The sequence below is a fragment of the Perognathus longimembris genome, chromosome 23 (assembly GCF_023159225.1).
Source record: "Perognathus longimembris pacificus isolate PPM17 chromosome 23, ASM2315922v1, whole genome shotgun sequence".
Lineage (NCBI taxonomy): Eukaryota > Metazoa > Chordata > Mammalia > Rodentia > Heteromyidae > Perognathus > Perognathus longimembris.
In genome coordinates this window covers 31,323,463-31,343,151 of record NC_063183.1, presented here as the reverse complement: position 1 = coordinate 31,343,151, position 19,689 = coordinate 31,323,463, and the positions used below count along the sequence as shown (strand labels likewise).

Below are 19,689 nucleotides of genomic sequence, written 5' to 3'. Positions count from 1 at the left end.
AAGGCAAGCACTTTTGCCACTAGGCCATATCCCCAGCCCAGTTACTTTACTTTACTTTATATTATTATTTTTTTTTTTTTGCCAGTCCTGGGGCTTGGGACTCAGGGCCTGAGCACTGTCCTTGGCTTCTTTTTGCTCAAGGCTAGCACTCTGACACTTGAGCCACAGCACCACTTCTGGCCATTTTCTGTATATGTGGTGCTGGGGAATTGAACCCAGGGCTTCGTGTATAAGAGGCAAGCACTCTTCCCACTAGGCCATATCCCCAGCCACTGTAAGTTACTTTAAAAGGAGGAATAGTTACAGCCACAGATACAATCAAATCAAAAACAGTCCCTGGCTTATTTAAATATTGATGAAGGAGCTGGGTGCTGGTGGTCATGCCTGGAATCCCAGCTACTCAGGAGGCTGAGATCTGAGGATCATGGTTCAAAGCCAGCCCAGCCAGGAAAGGCCATGAGACTCATGTCCAATTAACCACCAGAAAACTGGAAGTGGTACTGTAGCTCATGTGATAGAGTGCTAGCCTTGAGCTGAAGAGCAATATAAATAAACAAAGCTCCTGGACAGTGCTCATGCCCAGAGTTCAAGCCCCACTAACAACAACAACACTGATGAAGGGAAATAGTCATATCTGTATGATCACTGCATTTAAATCTCATTTGCAGAAAAACAACCTTAATGACTACTTATCAAATTTACATAAAAGTGTTTTTGGCAGTATGACAAAATTATTATTCTACAACTACAATTACTATCTTATCATTATAATTTTGCTTTTAATATAAGTAGAAAAATTAGTTGATCAAAAAATAATAAAAATAGCTGGGCACTAATAGTGCCAGCCAGTAATTCTAGCTACTTAGGAGGATGAAATCTGAGGATTACAGAAAAGTCTATGAGACTAATCTCCAATTAAACAGCAAAAAGCACCCAGAAATGGAGCTGTGGCCCTATCCTTGAGCAAAAAAGCTCAGGGATAGCACCCAGACCTTGAGTTCAAGTCCCAATAACAGTATAAAAAAATGGAAGTAAAAAGAAAAAAGTCTTCAAAAAAAAAAAAAAAAGAAAGAAGGAAAAAGAAGTCCTTAAAAAGCTACTTTGGAGTGTTTTGTTGTTATTTTCTGGTGCTAGAGACTGAAACCAGGGTCTTATGCATTCTATCACTGAGCTGCATCCCCAGTGAAAAGAGTTTATAGTATGAAAGGAGAATACATAGGCTTGAAACACATAAGTTCAATTTAGACTGCAAAAATGAAGAGAATGGGAATTATAGTGCAATGGTAGAATGTCTAGTACCACAAAAAAACGAAAACAAAAATAGGAAGTGCATCGACTTTATTCTGTCTCAGTGGGCAAGGAGGAGCCATCAAAGCACTTTAGAGAAAAAGTTCAGTTAGGAGATAATCTGAAGCAATATCTCCCTTTATCCATGGGATGGAAGCTAGATAATTCAAGAAACAAACAGCACCGATTTTATAAGTGTCATATAGAGTTTATGTAAGATTCTGTTCTTTAACAAAAAATGTAAGTTATTTTTCGCTATGATTTTAATCTCAAAGAGTATGATGCCAGAATTAATCATCAAAAAAGTTCATGGTGTATCTAAAAGTGAGGAAATATATCTGCAGCTATATTTAGGGCATAGTGGGGAATGACTACTCTTTTAAGATTTAAACACACCCACCACTGTACTGGCGAGGATAGTGTAAAAGGAAGAAAATTTACCCTCCCACCTTAGGCAACTAGAAAAACAGACAAAATATATGAAACAACTGATTTCAGTCACTCAACCACAGGCTGATGATCACAGCACCGGGATGGGTGAGAAAAGGAAGGGTGTGAAATGTGCTCACTGGTTAGGACAGGGGATGGGGGACACAAACAGAGCCCAGATATCACAGCAAGTTGAGGAAAAGTTAAGAGGCACAGGAAGCCAAGGAAGCTAGAGTTGACCACAGGTAGAAGACTGGAGAAGAGGAGCCCCACAGACACTCCTGGAAATCTACAGAGGGTTCTCCTTGAAATGGGAGCAGTTATCAGCGTGTGTTGAAATGCAGCAGTCAAGACCAAGGCAAGGGGCTGGGGATATGGCCTAGTGGCAAGAGTGCTCACCTCCTATACATGAAGCCCTGAGTTCGATTCCCCAGCACCACATATATAGAACACGGCCAGAAGTGGCACTGTGGCTCAAGTGGCACTGTGGCTCAAGTGGCAGAGTGCTAGCCTTGAGCAAAAAGAAGCCAGGGACAGTGCTCAGGCCCTGAGTTCAAGCCCCAGGACTGCAAAAAAAAAAAAAAAAAAAAAAAAGAAGACTAAGGCAAGAATCACTATCAAGGGGCAGGTAAAATAATCTCGATGTTCATACAGGATTATAAAGTTTGTATAATCAATTGTCACAGTAAGAAAAAGAAAGAAAGAGAGAAAGAAAGGAAGAGCAACAAAGAGAGAGAGAGAGAGAAAAAAAGCTAGTGGCTCTCACACCTGCAATCCTACCTACTTAGGAGGCTAAGATCTCAGGATGGCAATTAGAAGGCAGCCAGGGCAGGAAAGTAGATGAGAGTTTTATCTTCAATTAACCACCCCAAAGCTGGAAGTGGAGCTGTGGCTCAAGTGGTAGAGCACCAGCCCTGAGCAAAAAGTTCTCAGAGACAGTGCTTAGCCCTGAGTTCAAGCCTCAGGAATGGGGCCCAAAACAAAAAGAACACAAAAAGCTTCAACTATTCACAGCCTTGAAGTCACGAAACTATGTTCAAATAATTGTATCCAAAAGCAAATTCCAAAAATATTTTAAGAAAAAAAAAGAAAACTAAGTACATAACAGAGTAAAATTAAGTCTGACACTTAATAAAAAATGACCAGTGACAGCACCCTCCCACTGGCTGGGAGTCTGGTGGAAAGGAAAGGATTAAAGCTCCTTAGAGCTCCCTCTCTCTGCTTCCTGACCACCATTTAGTGAGCTGCTCTGCCCTCCACCCCTAACCAGGTACCTCAAAGGTATCACAGACTGAAACTTCTAAAACCATGGACCAAAATTAAGGCTTCTCTCTCCTCAGCTGTTTATTATGTGAAGTATTTTGTCACAGTGATGATGTCTAAAATAAAAAGAAAAAATTGAGCCAGGAAAGTGAGGTCATTGCTCTGACTATTTGACCAGGTGGTTTGGCAGCCTTTGAAATGGGCTTCTGGAAGAGTCTGGAGGAGTGGGCTAGGGAAAGCCTAAATAATGGAGCAAGCAGAATTTAACAGGTGGGGCTGGGAACATGGTCTAGTGGTATAGTGCTTGCCTCGTATACATGAAGCCCTGGGTTTGATTCCTCAGCACCACATATATAGAAAAAGCCAGAAGTGGCGCTGTGGCTCAAGTGGCAGAGTGCTAGCCTTGAGCAAAAAGAAGCCAGGGACAGTGCTCAGGCCCTGAGTCCAAGCCCCAGGACTGGCAAAAAAAAAGTTAACAGGTGGTTCTGGTGGGAGCTCAGAAGACCAGAGTGCTGACAGTAATACACACAGAAAAGGCTGTTTTCATGAAGTTTCAAATAAGAACAAGAACTCTCTCAGGAATTAAACTATGGACCATCCACTGACATTCAGCAAAGAACCTTCCACACGTGCCACCATGAACCCTGGATGCAAGACAGGGGGCTGACCATCTAATGTTTGCCCTACTGGGTTTTGGCCTTGCTTTGGTGTCAGTCCCTCTTGCTATATTTATGTTCCTCCCAAATGGAATGGGAATCTTGACCATGTGTCACTGTATGCCAGAAGGATGCAATTTTTTTCCTCTGGGTATTTGAATCCAGGGCCTTGCATTTATTAGTCAAATACTCTACCACCTGAGCCATATCCCCACTTTTTCTACATATGTGGTGCTGAGTAATTGAACCCAGGGCTTCATGTATGAGATGCAAGCACTCTACTACTAGGCCATATTCCCAGCTCCCACTTCTTTCATTTTTGAGGTAGAGTCTCAATAACTTTGCCCAGGCTAGCCTCAAACTTGAAATCCTCCTGTATTTGCTTCCAAGGAACTGGGATTACAGACATGCACTGTCACTTCCGGTCTTCACTCTTCTTTTTAACCTTATAGGGGATCACAGTCTCAAAGGAGACTTTGAATGTGGACTTCTGAACAATGTTGAAACTGTTGTGGGACTCATGGAGTCAGATAATGCATTTTGGATTATGAGTCCCCTTTCGGGGACTAGGGATAAAATGTAACAGTATAAAGAGATGTGTTTGGCCGTGAACTTAACCTGTAATGGTTATTCTTCATTGTCAACTTGATTGGCTCAAGAAGTGCCTCAGAGATTAATAGAGTAGCCAGACACTGGTGGCTTATACCTCCTAACTACTCAGAAGACTGAGATCTGAGGATTGCAGTTCAAAGCAAGCCTGGGAAAACAAACTCAAGAGACACTTAATCTGCATTTAACTAGCAATAAACTGGAAGTTGAGATGTGGTTTAGGTGGTAGAGTTCTAGTTAGCTTTTAGTGAAAATGCTAAGGGACAACGCCCAGGCCCAGAGTTCAAGCCCCACAACTGAAAAAAACAAAAAACAAAAATAATACTTGATTCTTATTTGCAATAAAGATATAAATTTCCATGCTAAGTAAATAATGATTCTTAAAATATTGTTAGCTCCGATCTTGATAGGTCACCAAGGAGAGCCAACAAACCACTTTTTACCTCCAATTTCTAAGGACACATGATTCTAGATCCAGATTCTTTTCAAAGAACAGTTGACTTTTTACCTTGGGAAATTTTACCCTGAAAGAACTGAAAAAAAATTTAATGTAATTTTAAAAACAGTTGTCAATTGCCTGACATCAGCAGCTCATGACTATAATTCCAGCCACTCAGGAGGCTGAGATCTGAGAACTGTGGTTTGAAACTAGCCTGGAAGGAAAGTCTGTAAGACTACTATATCCAATTAACCACAAAAAAGGAATCCAGAAGTGAACCTGTGGTTCAAGTGGTAGAGTACGAGCCTTGAGAAAAAAAGTTCAGGGATAGTGCCCCGGCTCTGAGTTTAAGCCACAGGGCTGGCACATACATTAAAAAAAGTTCACAAAAAAGTTGGGAGTGCTATGGACAATAGTTTAACTTAAAAGCACTGTGTATTTTCAGTGCAAAATGTTCTGTTCTCTGAAGCTTTGGGGAAAAACTGCTACTACTGTCACTATATTTACAATATACTGGCTACCAACACCAACAGCAAAAGAGAATGAAGTGAAATAGCGTTAAATGTGTTTAATTTCAAAACTCTATGAAAACTGAAGATATCCTGAAATATTTATAGGCAAGTGAATAGAAACAATCAAGTAAACAAATAGCTCTGACCCAATTTGAATTTTTCTACAAAATCTCAGATAGGACTATGATACCGTCCAAGTGGTAGAGTACTTGCCTAATAAAACACTGAGTTCAATGTGTACACATATACACTTATATGTGTATATACAAATACAAACTAGAGGTAGAGTTCAAGTGGATTTACCTAATAAGCATGAGGCCAGGTCAATCCCTAGTACTGAAAAATTACTTTTAAAAAAAGACATCAAAAAACAAAGAGATTCCAGGGCTGGGATAATATGGCTTAGTGGTAAAGTGCTTGCCTCGTATACATGAAGCCCTGGGTTTGATTCCTCAGCACCACATATATAGAAAAAGCCAGAAGTGGCGATGTGGCTCAAGTGGTGAATGCTAGCCTTGAGCAAAAGCTCAGGGACAGTGCCCAGGCCCTGAATTCAAGCCCCAGGACTGTCAAAAAAATAAATAAAATGTGGAAGTATTTTAGCTTGGTGGTTTTAGTTCAAGGTAACACATAATTTACAACTAAGATGTCATCTGTGTAAATTATTATTATTGGTCAGTACTAGGGCCTGAACTCAGGGCCTGAGCACTGTCCCTTATTTCTGCTCAATAGTTGTGCTCTATGCTTGAGCCACCCTTCCATTTATGGCTTTTTAGTAATTAATTGGAGATTAGAGTCTTTAAGAACTCTCTTGCCTGTGCTGGCTTTGAACCTTGATCTTCAGATCTCAGCCTCCTAAGTAGCTAGGATTACAGGCATGAGCAACTGGCACCCAGCCCAATAAACTATTTTTTTTAACTGTGAAACATAGGAAGAATCCCCTGCCCATCACCAAAGTGAAATTTGAGTTCTATGATCAAGACTAACTCAACTCTGTAATATTCATTTTCTTTGAAAAACCAACAGCCGTGCTTGTCATAATACGTTTTTAGATGTGAAATACCTTCAAAATTGTCTAAATTATATAAAATTTCACTCCTAACACTACCTTTAAAGATATCTGAAGTCCTATATAATTGAGTTCAATTTGCCTGGCTTTCCTGAGGTATTAAAATAATCAGTACTTAAAAGCCAAAAGAAGACATAAAAATCTGAAGTCATGTATAATAGAGAATTGACTAAATTATGTATGAAACATAGTACAAGATAATCATCAAGAGAGTGTTCTTAGCTCCCTACTCATGATCAAATTTGCCTCAATTTGATATTATAAATTAAATTAAGGAAGCTATGGACTTTTTTGTGGTATGGGGGTTTAAACTCACGGCCCTGTGCTTGCTAGGCAGGCACTCTACTGATGAGCACACCTCCAGCTTTTATTTGTGTCCAAACTGTAAGAGAAAAAGAGCATTTCCTAACACTTTACCATATGGAAAAACTTTCCTTTGTAATTATGCTTCAAGCATCCACTGTGAAAATGTATCATATAGGAAATATATGCCTCTATTAAAGATTCCTTTCAATGTTTTCCTCATTTGTATAGATCACAATATACCACACCTATGTCCACATACTTATCAATGGAAATATTTTATTCTCCAAGATTAACCATATTGCTATATTTGTTATCACTATAGCTTTATTTAAAAAGAGGGACCATTTTGTCCCTCATGTTTTTGTCCCTCATGTTTTTGTCCCCTAAATGAACTCTTCCATTTAGCCAAACACACACACACACACACACACACACACTCGCACACTGGTCTATTCTAGTAAATCCAGTGTTTTAAATACCAATGCAACTATTAATGTCTCAGAATCAAACATTGTAACAAAACTGTGCTATTCGTAACGTAACTCCCTGCTGAATAACCAAATACCTTCGCATCATACACAGGCTACAGTTACACCCGGTTATCATAAAAATCATCCTCTTCAATACTCAAAGAAGGAACAATTTCCGAAGCAAGGGAAGAGACCAGTTACTACCAGGACTGCTGCCACCTATCAACTTCATTCTTAAGCAAAGTACAACTCAATGTCATTTTCCCCCTGGAATGCAGCTCCGATTGAAACAAATTTTAACTTCAAGGTATCCTGGCACTCCGACGGATTATTTACTTCTCGGATTTTGACGGCACGGATGAGGGGCATCTTTTTGTCCCTCCCTGGACATCCCTATCTACACCATCATCTTTGTCAAGCTGATGGCAAGAAAATTCCTCGGGCCATTACTTCAGCACCCCAAGTAGCCCCCCCCCCACACACACATACACCGTCCTGGCTTGCCTGGATGAACATAACTCGGGGGGGCGGTGTGCTTCACAGACCTCGTGCCCTCCTCCATTAATTAAGAGAGATGAGGGGAGGAGGAGGAGGAGGGGAAAGAAACCGCTCCTATTTCAGAATGCCCCCCCTCCCCTCCCCTCCCCTGGCGCTTGGAAAACCTTCGGCGTTCGGTCCTGGTAACAAGCAGCCTAACTACAAGTGATATGTGGGTCACCCACAGGGAGAGAACCAGACGCAGCTTCGTGACCCCTCCGAGTTCAGCGAAGACACCCCCGAGCCGGGGGTGGGGGTGGGGGGGCAGGCCGCGACGGGGCAGAACCGGGACGCCCCCCACCCCCGAGGTGGAGGCCGACTGGGTCTGTCCAGGGCGTGGGCCAGCGACCCACGGGTCTCCAGGCGCCCCCCGCCCCCTCCTTCCTCGCCAGGGCGATGGGGAGGGGGGGGCTCGTCGAGTTTGCAAGGAGGGCGGGGACCCTCGGCTACCCCGCGGCGCCCCGGGGTTCCGTGGGGAGGGTGGTGGTGGGGGGACGTTGGGTGGGGGGGGTGTGTCCTACCTGGGCCGCGGCGGACGTCGAGAGATTTGGGGTGGAGGGCCCGGGCCCTCAGGGGACGCCCCTCGGCAGGCGGGACCGCCGCCGCCTGCCCATCCCCCGCCGCCCACTGCGGCGGGACCCGAGCGCGGCTTCGAGGGCCGGCCGGCCGGGCCGGGGACTCCCCTCGGGTACGGTCCGCGTCTACTGGCGGCGGCGGCGGCTGCCGCTGCCGTTCCCGCTGCCGCTGCCGCTGCCGCTGCCGCTGCAGGCCGCCCCCGGCCGCTGCTCTGGTGTCAGCCTGTGCTCCTCCTCCTCCTCCTCCTCCTCCTGCCGCCGCCGCCGCCGCGTCCCCACCGCTCCCATCGCCGCAGCGGCGACTACTGCAGCGCCCGCTGACCCGACCCGACGTTATTCTCCCCCTTCGCAACCCGGCACAGCCTAGCCCACCTGCCCCCCGCCAGTGGGCACGCCCACCTCCCCAGCTCGGATGATGATTGGACAGCTCGTTCCGAGGCTGCAGCGGCGGTTGGCTGAGCCCATTGCCTATCACGAAGAAGGGCGGGGGGGTGGAGAATCAGGCAGCAGAGCGTCTCCGCCCCCCCGTCCCCACCCCCACCCCCCCACCGGAGATTTGCCGCTATCTTCAGGTTTGCCTGAGAGGGCGAGTTACCGGGAAAGAAGCATCACAATGGCAACGCGCGTGCGTGCGGAGGGTGCGCGCGGGGGCTTCTGGGACTGGTAGTTCCAGTCGGCGCCGCAGCCGCCCGCCGGTGAAGCGTCCGGACGCACGGGGTGGGCGGGCGCGCGGAGGTGTTCTCCGGGCTCGGCGGCCGTTAACTTCGTTACGGAGAGAATCGGAAATGCTTCGTCACGTGCGGAGTGCGCCTCGAAGGGCCTCGACTTGGGAGTGCCCCGTCGCGGCCGTTCGGCTCCTCGGAACCGGGGTGACGCCGGGGACGGGCGCCGTCCCCGAAGCTGGTGCCCGGCAGCTGGCCCCCCTCGAGGGCGAGGGAGGGCCCGCCGGGCGGCGGCGTGAGGCGGGGGAAGGAGGGCCGGCGGCCCGGAGGCGCCCCCGGGGGGAGAACCGGACCTCACGCCACTCTTTGGACCGGAGCGACCCGCTGCGGAGCGGCGTGGGATGCCCGGCCGCGGCCGGCGGGAGTCGCCCGGAGACGGGAGGAATGGCCGCCGCGGGGCTGAGCATTGAGGTCGGGCCTTCGCGGGGGGGGGGGGGGTCGTGATTGTGTATTTGGTATCGTGTGTGTGTGTAAATTAAGTCAAGTCAAGTGTAAGTTAAGTCCAGAAAAGTCAGACCTTAGACGGCTCTCGCCCATGCCTAATAACCAGCGATAAAATACACACTCAGCTAACCCATGCCATGCCCTTCCGAGTTTGTCACGGAGATAATGGATGCAGTGGATTCGAAGCTGCTTTTTTCTTTTTTCCTTCAGTCAAGTGACATTGTCGATACAGCTGATTCCGAGTAGCGTAAGTCCTATATCCATTCTCAGAACAGAACTGATTTCTTCAGGAAATACTATAGCCTCTTGACATTTTTTTTTTTTTTTAAGGCGCCTCTGTCAGGTCCCCCGTTCTTGGAGAAAATGCAGGATGAAATATTTGTACAGGAAAGGTAATTGCTGGCACAGCTCCTGCTGTCCTATCCGAGCTTAAAAGAAGTTGCCAAATTGTTTCTACTGATTAAAACCACAAACGACCCACATCACTTTGTCTAAGAGGATATAGTTCACAGTATTGGTTAGTATCGAAAGAATTAGGTTTCTATAAATACTTTTATTTAAAGTTGGGAGGGAAAAATCATTGATTGAAATTGTGTCCAATAAAAGCCTCCCTCCCCCCAGTCCTTTCCAATTAAGAATTTTGATCTGTCCCCAGAGATATTTTTTCAGTTGGGATAATTGGTGAGATAATATATTATTCAGGAGCTAGCCCTAGAATTCTGGAATCCCCTTTGATCTCTGTCTTTTCCCCTCCCCCCTCTCAGAGAGATCTATATTCTTAGGGTATAGATCCTTTAACTGCAATCAAGCCTTCGGATGAAAGTCAGGCATTTCAAGCCATTATCACACAGCTAAGCTACTGCTAAAACTCAGGCCTACAGAAACGACCTGATAAAATAATGTTTATTAGGATTCAGTACCCAGCACAATCAAGACATTACTGATAGGATGATTGATGATGGTGCCAAAAGTGCACCCTAGTGCAAGCTATATGGAAGCAAAGGTCTCTGATTTTTGTCTTCCTAAAGCACATCGTCCACTGGCTAGATATATTTACAGTTTTTATGGAAATGATCATGATAAACATTAAAACAGTTTCTTGTGGTATTTGGTTATGGCATAGTCTACAAAATATAGATGGTAGGTAGAAAAAATTTAGAGAAATAAGTAACTTTATTGGGTGTGGTTGCTATGCTATTTTGAATTATTTTTATACACTTTTAAAAATAAGTCATAGGGGGCTGGGGATATAGCCTAGTGGCGAGAGTGCCTGCCTCGGATACACGAGGCCCTAGGTTCGATTCCCCAGCACCACATATACAGAAAACGGCCAGAAGCGGCGCTGTGGCTCAAGTGGCAGAGTGCTAGCCTTGAGCGGAAAGAAGCCAGGGACAGTGCTCAGGCCCTGAGTCCAAGGCCCCAGGACTGGCAAAAAAAAAAAATAAGTCATAGGGAGATCATTTATTTTACTGTGTACCCTCCTGTTTCTCCCCCCTTCCAGCTTTCCTCACTCTATAAACATGTAAGTACACCAATAAGTTGTGTTGTGTTTTGTTTTTTCAACTGTTCCTGGGACCCGAACTGAGGACTTGGGCGCTGTACCTGAGCCTCTTTGTGCTCAAGGCTAGCACTCTACTGCTTGAGCCACAGTGCCACTTCTAGCTTTTTATTGGAGATAAGAGTCTTATGGAGGGCTAGTGGTAAAGTGTGCTCGCCCTGGGTTCGATTCCTCAGCACCACATCTATAGAAAAAGCCGGAAGTGGCGCTGTGGCTCTAGTGGTAGAGTGCTAGCCTTGAGCAAAAGGAAGCCAGGGACAGTGCTCAGGCCCTGAGTTCAAGCCCCAGGACTGGCACAGAAAATAAAACAAGAGTCTCATGGACTTTTCTGCTTGGGCTGTGATCCTCAGATCTCAGCCTCCTGAGTAGCTAGGATTACATGCGTGCCCAGCTCAGTAAGTGTTTTTAAATAAATCAATGATAGACTACTTGCCCAGCATGCTGAAAGCCCTGGGTTTGATTCTAACACCACAGACTGATTAATGCAGAAATGCTAAATACTAAATACAAGTACAAAAATAAATATGCAGCCATATTTTGTATTAACATCTGGAGACTTCTCGGTTTACCTTAAAGATAAAAGATTTTTTTTTATTTTATTCATTTTATTTATTTATTTTGGCCAGTCCTGGGGCTTGGACTCAGGGCCTGAGCACTGTCCCTGGCTTCTTCTTGCTCAAGGCTAGCACTCTGCCACTTGAGCCACAGCACCACTTCTGGCCATTCTCTGTATATGTGGTGCTGGGGCATTGAACCCAGGGCCTCATGTATACAAGGCAAGCACTCTTGCCACTAGGCCATATCCCCAGCCCCCAAGATAAAAGATTTTTGAGTTTTGTGAGTTGTTTTTGTTTTGTTTTGTTTTGTTTTTTGGCCAGTCCTGGGGCTTGGACTCAGGGCCTGAGCACTGTCCCTGGCTTCTACCCGCTCAAGGCTAGCACTCTGCCACCTGAGCCACAGCGCCACTTCTGGCCATTTTCCGTATATGTGGTGCTGGGGAATCGAACCCAGGGCCTCATGTATATGAGGCAGGCACTCTTGCCACTAGGCCATATCCCCAGCTGTTTTTTTTTTTTTTTTTTTTTGTTGGTTGTGGGGCCTGAACTCTGGGCCTGGATGCTGTCCCTGAGCTCTTCAGCTCAAGGCTAGCACTCTACCACTTGAGCCACAGCACCACTTCTGGTTTCCTGATGGTTAATTGGAGATGAATCTCTTGGATTTTCCAGCCTGGGATAGCTTTGAACCAAGAGCCTCAGATCTCAGCCTCCAAGTAGCTAGGATTACAGGCATGAATCTTATTTTAAAAAATGCTTATATATATATAATTTTAATTATTTATTAGCAGAAATGCAACAAGGGTAATAGTTTGGAAAAAAATTCCTATGTACAAACTAAAGGGGGAGCAAATAGTACAATCTACTTCAGAACTGGTAATATCAGTTCAGAACCAGAATTTATCTTTTCAGCTTCTATGGTGAGTTTGTCTGACACACTGCAGTCTGGTGGATTCTGCCTATTTTTAGCATCTCATCCTGTGTGCTATGTTAAGCTTGCTCTAGATAAATCAAGAGTTGCAAGTATATTAGGAATGAATGTTGTGATCTAATTGCTTTGAACTTAGGGCCTTTCATTGGGATGATTTACTTAGCTGCCACTTTACCTCTTGAGCCATGCCTTCAGTCCAACTCTTTGCTGGTTGGGAGATGAAATCTCCAGGATTTTTTTTTTTTTTTTTTTTGGCCAGGGAAAGATGTGGCAGACCATTTCACCTATCTGCTTTCTCCCAATATTATTTGTTTGCTTTAGAAAATGAATTCACATGGTCACTCTGCTTACCAGTTTCTTGTTCAAGTTCTTACACGTATACAAAGCAAATAGATTCCTTTTCTTTATAGTAATAACAAGCAGTGCTTTATGTAGTGTTTGGCAACTTAATTTCTTCACTAACAATATTAAAGCTCATTATTGTACATGATCTGTTTCATTCTTTTTTTAAAAAAAATTGTAAAACACAGTCTTTGTGTGTTGCCTAAGCTGGCCTCTAATTCCTGGAGTGATCTTAATTTTTTAATTTTTTTCTAAATTAGTGACTATTTTTATTATCATCCACAGGTAATTTAGGTTTTTTGTCAGCTGATATCACTTATAAAGGTTATTTACTCTGTCTACAATTTAATTAGTTCTGGAATCTAACAAAAATAACCCACAATCTGCCCTGATAGGAGCATGTTTGTGAGAACATATGTTCTAGTAACTGATGGTGAATTAATTTTTTATGGTTTTGTTTGTTTGAAATCCTGATAATATTTAAATTTCTTTTTGGCACTAGGATTTCAACTCAGGGCCTCAGGCTTGTTAGGCAGGCATTGTTAAACCACATCCCAACACTTTCACTTTAGTTTTTGAATAGGGCTGGAACTATGATTGTCCTTTTTACACTTCCCATATGGCTAATACGACAAGCACAAGCCACCACATCCAGTTTCCCATTGGTTGAAATGGAACTTTTGCCACCTGACTTGTCACTGCCATCCTCCTGATTGCTGCCTCCCAAGTATCTAAGATCACAGGAATGAGCCACTGTGCCTACCCTAAAATGTTTTTACAGTGGCTTCTGGAGGTAATTTCCCCTCAAGGAAATGGCATAAATTATGTGCGTATTTTCATTGATTGGCTTACTCAAATTGCACTTAATGTGGACTAAGTGGAGACAGTTTATCTTTGAAAAATCAATTCTCCATTCTGGCTGCCACCTCCCTAGCTTAGGTCACCACAGCTTATCCATATTACTTCGGGAGCCTCCTAACTGGTCTTCTACTGTTTTTCCACACTAGTCAGCTCTTTACAAATAGTAATTTAACCCCCTAGCTCATCGATGAAGAAATATTAGTGACTCCTCATTGGCCTTGGCATGACTTACAAACTGTATATCATTTTCCACTCTTGCCATTAAGTTGACACACACTATACACCAGTCTACAAGGAAAGAAGAAAAATAAGGTGTAAGAGCTGAAACAGAAGAGAAAAACACACTTCTTATCTACACAGAAATATCCCAAACATCTAAAATAAAGAAAACAGTAGAGTGCTTACGTAGCATGTACAAGGCCCTGGGTTCCACCCCCAATCCTGAGAACAGACACCAAACCACAGACAATACTGAGAGTTACCACAACATTGACCCGGTAGAAATATGTTTAATCGTGTTTTGGCACTGCTGGGGATTGAACTCAGGGCTTTGTACTTGCAAGGCAGTGAGTGACTACCACCTGAGCCACTGTCAACTCCCTTTTTAGGTTATTTATTTATTTTTTTAATTTTTTTTTTTTGGCCAGTCCTGGGCCTTGGACTCAGGGCCTGAGCACTGTCCCTGGCTTCTTCCCGCTCAAGGCTAGCACTCTGCCACTTGAGCCACAGCGCTGCTTCTGGCCGTTTTCTGTATATGTGGTGCTGGGGAATCGAACCTAGGGCCTCGTGTATCCGAGGCAGGCACTCTTGCCACTAGGCTATATCCCCAGCCCCTAGGTTGTTTATTTTTGACATAGGGTCTTGCCTTTTGCCCCAGCCAACTGAAACCAGGATCCTCCAATTTGTGCTTCCCATGTCACTTAGATGGGTGCATACCACCATGCCCGGCACTGGTTGAGATGGAGTCTTGAGAATTTTTTTTTTCCCCTCAGCTGGCCCTGAGCCGAGATTCTCCTCATGAGATCCTGCTAGAATGACAGGTTTCAGTCACCACACTTGGCTTGTTTGCCAATTTCTTGAAATGTTACACATGACCTAGCATCTAGAACGTACACTCTCCAAGAGAAATGCATGTCAACAAAAAAGCACTTGTAGAAGACTGTTCATAACAGCTTTATTCAAAATAGCAATACTAGAAACAACCCAGAAATCTATAGACAGGAGAATGGACAAATTATTAAACAGTTGAATACTACATACCAGTAAATAGAACTGACGGACTACACAGCATGGGTGACTCAAAGTTTAAAGAAGCTAAACATTTAAAGAGTACATACAGTATAATATGATAACTGGGCAGCTTGTGTGGTATGTATAATGTGAATTTTTTTGTGTGTTACAGAAAGCATCCATTAGCGGTATTGCCGGGCATGGGTGTCTCACGCCTGTGATCCTAGCTATTCAGGAGGCTGAGATCTGAGGATCATGGTTCAAAGCCAACCCAGGCAGGGAAATCCATGAGACTCTTAACTCCAATTAACTACCAAAAAGCCAGAAATGCAGCTGTGGCTCAAAGTGGTAGAGCACTAGCCTTGAGCACAGAAGCTCAGGGACAGTGCCCAGGACCAGAGTTCAAGCTCCAAGATGGCACCCCCCCAAAAAACAAACAAACCACCAAGAAGTATTAAACAAGTAGTCAAAACAACAAAACCATTGCAAAGTGGCACAATAGGCTCACAAAAGGACAGAGGTTAAGCCTGGGCCAAGGAGAACAGACTTTTGCTTACTGAAACTGATAGTTACTGCCTCTTTTAAATGTCCAACTTGTCAACAGAAGAGCTTAAAACTCTACTGATATGGCCCTATTTTGTTTTGTTGTGTGCCAGGACTAGGAATTGAACCGAGGGTCTTCCCCGACTCTTGCCGGGCTGGCTGTCTACCACTTAAGATGCTCAAAAAGAAGAAGCCAGGTGAGAACAGCAGAGCCTGGGGCATTGCCTTTAAACACCAAAGAATAGTAAGAATTGCCCCTGGCCATCAAATAAACTCCTGAAGAGATTGGTCTCACTGAAACTGAGGTTTCAAATTACTCACTGTGAGATACTTTACATTTTGTTTTTCACTTACTCCACACTCAGCTTGCTTATGCTCTATTACTAGAGCCTTACCTCCAGCTGAGTTTTTGCTGGTTATTTTGGAGGTAGTCCTGTGAACTTTTCTGCCTGGGCTGGCTTCAAACTTCCATCTTCTAGATCTCCGCATACCTAATAATGATCATTTATGAGAGAGCCATTAGCACTCGATGTTTCAATTTTCTTAAGCAACCTAGTCTGTGGTAATACGTTATGGTATCCATAGAAGGCTACTACTAGAACCAACTCTTAAGACATACATAGACATATATACATGTGTGTATAATACCCTCATTTTGTTTGTAGAACTATAATTCTGTCACATATGTAGCCTTGTATAGTCACAATTAAGATTCAACTCTAGTATAAGACTCCTTTATAGCCACACTCATCTTTCCCTATCTTTTTTTTTTTGCCAGTCCTGGGCCTTGAGCTCAGGGTCTGAGCACTGTCCCTGGCTTCTTTTTGCTCAAGGCTAACACTCTGCCACTTGAGCCACAGCGCCACTTCTGGCTGTTTTCTATGTGTGTGATGCTGAGGAATTGAACCCAGGGCTTCATGTATACTAGGCAAGCACTCTTGCCACTAGGCTATATTCCCAGCCCTTTCCCTATCCTTAACAACTGCCAGCTATAATTATTAACTAGTTTTATGATATATTTCCCAGTTATTACATGAATAGAATTGCATAGTATGTATCTTTTAGAGATTTTTCCCACTTAGCATATTTCTATGAAGTTCAAGCTGTTAATAGTAACTCATTCATTTTTACTGAATAATGATTTACTTTAGGACTGTTTTGATTCCTTCTTTTTGGTTCCTTATTACAGATTTCTTTTATGGCAGTACTAAGGTTTGAACTCAGGGCCTTTTTGTTTGCTAGGCTTCTACTCTACCATTTGATCCATATTCCCGTTCTATTATAAATTTAGGTTACAGAGTTTTCATAGTGGTTACAGAGAACATCTGTTGATTATAAAAGCTATTTTTAATGAAACATTAAATGATTGGAAAAAAAGGAAATATTCTTTAAAAATTAACATTTAAGCAGGCACTGGTGGCTCATGACATAATCCTAGCTATTTAGAAGGTTGAGCTTTTACTATTTTTTTTTTTTTTTGCCAGTCCTGGGGCTTGAACTCAGGGCCTGAGCACTGTCCCTGGCTTCTTTTTGCTCAAGGCTAGCACTCTACCACTTGAGCCACAGCGCCATTTCTGGCTTTTCCTACATATGTGGTGCTGAGGAATCAAACCCAGGCCTTCAAGTATACGAGACAAGCATACTACCACTAGGCCATATTCCCAGTCCTAGAAGGCTGAGATTTGAGGATCACAGTTCAAAGCCAGCCTGGGCAGGAAAGTCTGTGAGACTCTTATTTCTGATTAAATGCCAGAAAATGAGATAGATAATGAGCTCAGGGACAGTGCCCAGGCCTTCAGTTCAAGCCCCATGACAACCCCCTAAAACAAACCAACATTTTTCCTCCATTCCTCCCCACACTTTGAATTCTTCTCAATGCTCCATTTTACTTTTTTTTTTCTTTGCCGGTCCTGGCTTGGACTCAGGGCCTAAGCACTCACTGTCCCTGGCTTCTTTTTGCTCAAGGCTAGCACTCTGCCACTTGAGCCACAGCGCCACTTCTGGCCATTTTCTATGTATTTGGTGCTGGGGAATCGAACCCAGGGCTTCATGTATACGAGGCAAGCACTCTTGCCACTAGGCCATATTCCCAGCCCCCATTTTACATATTTTTATATTGTTTACAGGGTCTCATGTTGCCCAAACTGGCCTTAAGCAGTCATCCTGCCTCAGCCTCCTGAGAAGCTGGAACTACTGTGCCTGGCTTACAGTGATTATTTTTAATTGTTTTATTTTCTAACTTTATATAATAAAGTCAGGAATGGTTTATGCAACAGATTTGCAAGATAATGGAAGATTCTGAATTTATATAGTTCCTCTTGCCAGTTTTATACTTCTGATATTTTTCTTTCAGGCAATCTCCCTTCAGCCTTTTCACTCAGGAATGGCACTCTACCACTAAGCCACAGCTCTACTTCTGGCTTTTTTAGTAGTTAATTGGAGAGGTCTCAGAGTTTCCTGCCCAGGTTAGCTTCCAACCTCAATCTTTTTTTTTTTGGCCAGTCCTGGGGCTTGGACTCAGGGCCTGAGCACTGTCCCTGGCTTCTTTTTGCTCAAGGCTAGCACTCTGCCACTTGAGCCACAGCGCCACTTCTGGCCGTTTTCTGTATATGTGGTGCTGGGAAATTGAACCCAGGGCCTCATGAATATGAGGCAGGCACTCTAGCCACTAGGCCATATCCTCAGCCCCCCAACCTCAATCTTTAGATCTCAGCTCCCTGAGTAGCAGGATTGTAGTCATGAGCCACTGGGACATGGCTCTCGTTTTCTTCTTTCTCTCTCTCCTTCCTTCCTTCTGCTCACCCATTGTCTTCTTTGATGCTTAGAACTGAATCCAGGATCTTGTTCATGCTGGGCAAGTGGTTTACCATGAGAATACAGCTCATTCTTAGTGCCTTTCTGTTTGATGAACACTCTTTGACATTTCTGTTTTTGAATTTTTCAACTATTTTTTTTGTCTTTTCTTCTTTTTTTTTTTTTTTTGGTACAGGGGATAGAACCCGCATTGCACTTGATAGGCAAGTGCTTTGCCACTGAGCTACATCCCAGCCCTCTTTAGCATTTCTTATAGATCTGGTGGAGATAAATTCAGTTAGCTTTCGTTTGTCAGGGAATGTCTGTATCTTTCATTTTCTCTCCTTCTTCATTCATAAGGGCTAGCTCTACTAGATGAAGAATTCATGAAAATCAGCTTCTTCCTTCAGTGCTGCAAAAATCTCATGCCAGTTTCTCTTGGTTTATAAGGCTTCTCCTGGAAAGTGTGCTGTCAAGCTAGTTGTGACACTCTCATGTGTAATTTCTCTTTTCTTTCAGCCTTGAGAATCTTTTATCTTTCACGTTAGAGAGCATGATTCTAGTACATGCTAGGTTAAACTTGAGTTAAATCTGAATCGTGATCTTTGACCATCTGTTTCAGCCTACATTTTAAAATGTCCTTAATGTGTTAATATAGCACTACATGAAAACAACAAAACTATACATATGTCTATATACACCCATATATTTGGTATTCATGCTCAAAAATAATTTACTGTTTGGAGATCCACTTACCTTAAAAATCTCTGGCATTTAATAGATGTGCTAGACCGACAAAAATAAATAAGTAGAAAGCTCTTTTCTAGATAGAATTTTATACTTCAAACCCAAATCCCCAAACATGAGAAGTCCCTTTTTTCTTTTTAAATATACACATATAAGATATTTTATTTCAAAAAGCACAAGAACATTATACAAGTTTAAAATTTACATTTTTGCAATAAAAGATATCAATATATGCATTATTTGTATAACTTCATCATGAATGGAATTTGAATCAGTGGTATAAACGTGTTGCAGTCACTAAATATCAATCATCATCACAGTGAACCAAAATGCATAGTTGTTATGAAATGACAAATGACCACTAAAGGTAAACTCACAGCCAATACACCAACATAATAAATTAATTATATAGATATTTTTTCTTTACTGCATCATTAAAATTCTTGCCAGCCCCTCACCAAACATTAGAAAAGCACAGATATGGAGACATCCTGCTGAACCAGTTCCTTCACGTACTAAAGAACTGTGACTTGGTTGCTTTTTTGTAAGTAAACTTCATAGACAGAAATTAAATTGTTTACCATGATGAAGGGAAGCTATTAGGACATTTGAATACAACCAGAAATCTGTAGGGTTGAGAGTAGCACTGAGGAATCCATCCAGCTACAGTGCAGAAATGACAATCTCAACAAGCAGAATTCACTAGGAAATGGGTTCTTTGGCAGTAAAGGTTGGCTAGCCATGCCAGACAACCCTTCTGGGCAACTTTACAGATTAACTCCAAGATTAATGAATTGACCATAAAAACATTA

The 19,689-nt window shown here is 43.4% G+C and overlaps 1 protein-coding gene and 1 long non-coding RNA gene across 4 annotated transcripts in view; one reads left to right on the top strand and one right to left on the bottom strand.

Annotated features, from left to right (window-relative positions):
- The window catches only part of Ttbk2 (tau tubulin kinase 2), a 49,145-nt gene extending 40,646 nt beyond the window's left edge, over nt 1-8,499 (bottom strand). For 2 of the 3 annotated variants that reach the window (XM_048332880.1, XM_048332879.1), the window contains exon 1: nt 8,099-8,499. The gene's annotated coding sequence lies outside the window, so the exon portion shown is untranslated. The remainder of the gene's footprint in view (nt 1-8,098) is intronic. The other variant, XM_048332877.1, reaches the window with a different exon arrangement.
- Nucleotides 8,500-9,465: 966 nt separating this feature from the next.
- On the top strand, nt 9,466-17,769 carry LOC125340813. The gene is made up of 3 exons (XR_007208821.1): nt 9,466-9,565; nt 9,649-9,710; nt 17,464-17,769. It is a non-coding gene; the product is annotated as an uncharacterized LOC125340813 (long non-coding RNA).
- Nucleotides 17,770-19,689: the final 1,920 nt, after the last annotated feature.